General features: G+C 44.3%; 1 protein-coding gene across 1 annotated transcript in view; it reads left to right on the top strand.

The window, feature by feature from the left end:
• Nucleotides 1-605: 605 nt before the first annotated feature.
• Nucleotides 606-6,000, top strand: part of TNN (tenascin N) — a 104,454-nt gene continuing 99,059 nt past the window's right edge. Inside the window, exons 1-2 of the mRNA XM_044942805.2 lie at nt 606-680; nt 5,456-5,536. The gene's annotated coding sequence lies outside the window, so the exon portion shown is untranslated. The remainder of the gene's footprint in view (nt 681-5,455; nt 5,537-6,000) is intronic.

Raw genomic sequence — 6,000 nt, 5'->3', positions numbered from 1 at the left:
GACCTTGTCCCTGAAACCGCACGGAACATTTTGCTTTAGCTGGGGCCACAAGCAGCCAGACGGATAGCATCTTGGAAGTCCCTGAGTTGGATCCAAAACCTCATAGTGTAAGTGTAGACTTCCCTCTGGTAGGAGGAGAAGGAGGCACCCCCACAGCTGGAGAGGCAGGAGTGAGCAACAGAATCAGCTTGATGATCAAGAGGACCATGACCAGGGGGAAAAGGCGAGGGGAGGGATAAATTGGGAGATCGGGATTAACGTATGTGCTGTGCTTAGTGGCTCAGTCGTGCCTGACTTTGTGACCCCATGGATTGTAGCCTGCCAGGCTCCTCTGTCCATGGGGATTCTCCAGGCAAGAATGCTGGAGTGGGTTGTCATGCCCTCCTCCAAGGGCTCTTCCCAACCCAGGGATTGAACCCAGGTCTCCCTCATTGCAGGTGGATTCTTTACCAGCTGAGCCACAAGGGAAGCCCTGAACCACAAGGGAAATCACAAGGGAGCTACCAGGGAAGCCCACTACTAAATACAAAATTTACTGGATTGAGTTTGGCTTGCTGGACATCTGCTTTCAGGGTTTCACTTAGGGTTTTGTTTTTCTCTTTCTTAGGTATCATTCATGGTGATGAAGCATCCTTGATTTCTCTGCTCAGGAAAGAGAAGAGAGGGAAAAAAGTACAATGGTAATTACCTAAATTCCTACACCTCCACAGGATTCAAGCTGTATGGCCAGTAGTATCCTATATAGCACTGAGAAATGTAGTGTGCGCGCTTAGTCACTTCAGTGGTGTTCGACTCTTTGCGACCTCATGGACTGTAGCCCAGGCTTCTCTGTCCATGTGATTTTCCAGGCAAGCGTACTAGAGTGGGTTGTCATTTCCTCCTCATTGAATCTTCCCAACCCAAGGATTGAATCTGCGTCTCCTGTGGTTCCTGTATTACAGGCAGGTTCTTTACCTCTGAGCCACCAGGGAAGCTACAAGCCACCTGGGAGATGTAGTGTATATTCCCTAAAAAACACATGAAGAACATGTGTGTGCTTATTTGTTCAGTCTTGTCCAACTCTTTGTGACCCCATGGATTGTAGCCTGCCAGGCTCCTCTGTCGGTGGAATTCCCCAGGCAAGAATACTAGAGTGGGTTGCCATTCCCTTCTCCAGGGAATCTTCCTGACCCAGGGATTGCACCCAGGTCTCCTGCCTTATAGGCAGATTCTTTACCATCTGAACTTCCAGGGAAGCCCACATGAAGAACATAAACTGCCATCCATTCATTTACTTCTTTCATAGAATCACAGGGTAGTACTTCATTAATATGGATTCCCTTCTACTACAGGGAGAGCTAGTCTGTCCTTCCCTCTAGAAATGTACACTCCAGAGGCCAGTGATGGTGATGAGTCTGTTTTGTTCAATTCTATATCCCCATCTTCTAGAACAGTCCCTGGCACGTAGTATGCATTCAATAAATATTTGAATGAATAGAGTTCAGGTTATATTTGGTATATCCTTACAGACTTTGTTAATCCACAGAGAATAGACTTGTCCTCTCATATATTTGAAGTCTGTCTTTGAGAATGATTCAGGCTGAGTGTCTCCCGTTCTGATGTGATCTGGGATTCAGTACAAAACCTCAGCCTCATACTTCCAGTAACCACAGGGTCTGCTTCTGGAAGAGAAGGGGCATTTGTAGCATGAAGGGGAGTGACAACCCAGTAGGAAAAGCTGATGTAATGACGATGGAAGGACAGGCCCGCACACGTGGCCACGTCACTGTAGAATACAGTTGTGACAGAAGCCTTTTATAGGATTCTCTTTCTTCTTTTTGCTTCGTTTAGTTTTCCTTCACCCCTCTATTGTAATAGGTTGGGTTTTAATGTTCATTTTAATACAGAGGAACAATTAAAGAGGATTAGCACCAACTAGTCACTGTCATATTTAGATTAATTAATCTTGGTGATAATTGTTTTCTCTGAGGAGATTCAGACTTCTCAGGTAGAGACATGAATTTTTTTCATCTTGTAGTGCTCTAATGAGTCCCAGAGATCATCAGCTCCATTTTTCAGATGGTGACAGCGAAGCATGAACACTGACCCGAGGGCAGGAAAGCCAGTCCTACCCTGGTGGTCCTTTATCCTGGTCCCCAGGCCCTGCTGAGCATCTACTGCCAGAAAGCAGTAGGCCCTTGGCTCATCACTATCATCTGATTGAGAGAATGATGTGCTTTGCGATTCTAATATTATCTTGTTTTCTGTGGCTTATTTTTATTTTTACCACTGGAATAAAAGCCCAGAGAAAAGTGATAATCTATAAAGTTTCTTGAATTTCAGATCAGATCAGATCAGTCGCTCAGTCGTGTCTGACTCTTTGAGACCCCATGAATCGCAGCACGCCAGGCCTCCCTGTCCATCACCAACTCCTGGAGTTCACTCAGACTCACGTCCATCGAGTCAGTGATGCCATCCAGCCATCTCATCCTCTGTCGTCTCCTTCTCCTCCTGCCCCCAATCCCTCCCAGCATCAGAGTCTTTTCCAATGAGTCAACTCTTCACATGAGGTGGCCAAAGTACTGGAGTTTCAGCTTCAGCATCATTCCTTCCAAAGAAATCCCAAGGCTGATCTCCTTCAGAATGGACTGGTTGGATCTCCTTGCAGTCCAACCTTCTAATTTCTACAGGGAAACAGAAGGAAGTAGGGAAGAGGAACTTGTAGATATTATATAGCTTTAAAAGTTTTTCAAATAATTAGGCAACTCTGGCCTGTACACTGGGGCAAGCTCAAGATTCTTTTGCCTTTAGGTTTTGGTCCTGAGGGTGGGATGCAGTAGAAGCTGCAGGCTTGGAACCGGATGGCACTGACTCCACCATCTACTGTCTTTGGGACCTTCCCCTGGTTATGTGACCTCTCTGTGTGTCGACTGAAGTCCTCACTTCTAACAATACCCACCTCTTTGGGTTATTGAAAATGAAACGATTCAGCACACTTCATACTTAAAGCCCTTAAAATAGCATCTGGATCTTTGTGTTCAGTAAATGTTCCATGATGATTATGATAATGATGATTTCCCTTTTTACCATTGGCCATGGTATCCTCCCCTCCAATACTGCCTCATATCATAAGATAGCAATTTCTGTATCTGATTGACATCCAGTTTATTGGACCTTACCTCAAAATGAAACTCTCTGGGCATTGCCAGCAAAGGCAAAGAAAAATAAGAAAGCAAAGGAATAGTTAGAAAGATACAAATATAAAAAGTAACTAATCCTTGTGTTCACACAACAACCTTTTTATTATCAGTCATATGCAAAATGCTCTGCAGGACCTTGGGGAATACAGATTATGCACATGTACATGTGTGCACATGTGGGAACACACACATGCATGTGGGCACACAATGTTATTTCTGCATTCAAAGCACCTATACTTGTCTTCTTCAGAAGGCTTTGCTGGGGACCCCAGACAGGATTAGGGCTGCTCCTCTGTGGGTTCCTAGCACCCTGGACCTGTAACATTCACCATGTTAGCAGACCTTTAGGAGCCTGTTTGTCTGGAATACTGTGAGCTCCATGAGTGCAAGAACCTTAGGATGCATAGTGCTCTGTGTGTTTGCTGGACGGGACAGGACTGGGTAGAACTAGCAGAGATTGTCTCTTTGGTATATATCTTTCTCTTTTACCCCAGCTTTGACATCATACCCTTAGTCCTAGACCTCACTTTTAGGCCTAATTATTATTCTTGATCCCTTCTTGGTTCCTCTTTATCTGTGAATTTCCGTCTGGCTTTTTTGCCTCTTCAATTTCACTGGACACATTGGGCCTCACCACTGAGCCCAGAGCTTCCCTGGTGGCTCAGATTGTAAAGGATGCCTGCAATGCTGGAGACTGGGGTTCAGTCCTTGGTTGGGAAGATCCCTGGAGAAGGAAATGGCTACCCACTCCAGTATTCTTCCCTGGAGAATTCCATGGACAGCAGTCTGCAAGGCTATGGTCCATGGGGTCGCAAAGAGTCGGATACGACTCAATGACTAATACTTTTACTTTTTCACTTCCACTAAACCAAGAGTAAGGAGGGGCCTGTCTTCTCCAACAAGACACATCTTCTCAATTTTTTAAAAATTGAAGTATGGTTGATCTACAATATTGTGTTAGTTTCAGGTATACAACAAAGTGATTCAATTACAGATTTTTTTTCAGATTATATTGCATTATAGGTTATTGCAAGAAACTGAATATAGTTCAATATCTTACACTACAGTAAATCCTTGTTGCTTATCTATTTTGTGTATAGTAGTTTTAATTTATATTATTTTTAGATTCCACATATAAGTGATATCATACACTATTTGGTCTTTGTCTGACTTACTTCCCTAAGTATAAAATTCTCTAGGTCCATCCATGTTGCTGCAAATGGCAGTGTTTCTTTCTTTTTGTGACTGAGCAATATTCCAGTATTATATTTCACAATATTCTGTATATATACCACATCTTCTTAAGCCAGTCATCTATTGATGATGGGGCTTGGATTGTTTCCATGTCTTGGCTGTTATAAATAGTACTGCTATGAACTTTGGGGTGGAGAAGGCAATGGCACCCCACTCCAGTACTCTTGCCTGGAAAATCCCATGGACGGAGGAGCCTGGAAGGCTGCAGTCCATGGGGTCCCTGAGGGTCTGACATGACTGAGTGACTTCACTTTCACTTTTCACTTTCATGCATTGGAGAAGGAAATGGCAACCCACTCCAGTGTTCTTGCCTGGAGAATCCCAGGGACGGGGGGAGCCTGGTGGGCTGCTGTCTATGGGGTTGCACAGAGTCGGACACGACTGAAGTGACTTAGCAGCAGCAGCAGCAGAACTTTGGGGTGCATGTATTTTTTTGAATTCATTTTCTTTTTTGGGATATATATCCAGGAGTGGGATTGCTGGATCATAAGGTGGCTCTGTTTTTTAGCTCTTTAGTATGGAAATTTTTAGATTTTAGATTTAGTATGGAAACCTCCTTACTGTTTTCCATGTTGGCTGCACCAATTTACATTCTCACCAACAGTGTGGGAGGGGTCCCCTTTCTCCACACCCTCTCCAGCATTTATCGTTTGTAAACTTTTTGATGATGGCCATTCTGACTGGTGTGAGATGATATCTCATTGCAGTTTTGATTTGCATTTCTCTAATAATTAGCATTGTGGAACATCTTTTACATCTTTTCGTGTGCCTCTTGGCCATCTGCACGTCTTCCTTAAAGGAATGTCTGTTTAGGTCTTCTGCCTATGTTTTGATTGGGTTGTCTTTTGCTGTTGAGTTGTATGAGCTGTGTGTATAGTTTGGATATTAACCCCTTGTTGGTCGCATTGTTTGAAAATATTTTCTCCCATCTTTGTTTTGTTGATGGTTTCCTTTGCTGTGAGTTTCTAAGTTGGATTGGGTCCCATTTGCTTATTTTTACTCTATTTATTTTGCCTCCACAGGGCACATCTTGAGGACACTTAGAGGGATCAGCCACAAGCTCCTTGTGCTTCAGTACATCAGCTACTTAGACTCTGGCTTTTGTATCCTTCAGAGATGGCCTCTCTCCTTAAAAGATTTCTCTGCCTTTTCACTCCCCTTCCCCTAGATGTGAAACTGGGGACTGGAGGGAGAGTTGATCAAAAGATTGGATCAAAGAACCTCCCATTCAACTGGCTTTGCCTTGCTCTTTCTTCCCTATTCTCCCCAACCAGGCTCTGGAGCACAGAGTTCTCAGGGCCAGCCCATTTCCCCAAGGGCATCAGTCCTGTCCAGCTCATCTTCCAGTCAAGTGTCTGCAGCCTCTGGCTTCTGTCAGAGGCTGGAACCTTGGGGCTTTCTGAAAGCAACTGCACAGTGTGTGTCTGCGAAGTGTTTATGTCAAGTTCAGTCTCCTGCAGACGTTCACAAACACGCTGCCAGTTACTAACCATCATTGGTACTCTTTCCTTTGGTCTGAATTGCTGTGTATTTTTCCAGTCCACACAGAGAGGTACATCCTCCTGTG

The sequence above is a fragment of the Bubalus bubalis genome, chromosome 5 (genome assembly GCF_019923935.1).
Source record: "Bubalus bubalis isolate 160015118507 breed Murrah chromosome 5, NDDB_SH_1, whole genome shotgun sequence".
Classification (NCBI taxonomy): domain Eukaryota; kingdom Metazoa; phylum Chordata; class Mammalia; order Artiodactyla; family Bovidae; genus Bubalus; species Bubalus bubalis.
This window is presented reverse-complemented; position numbering and strand designations above follow the sequence as displayed.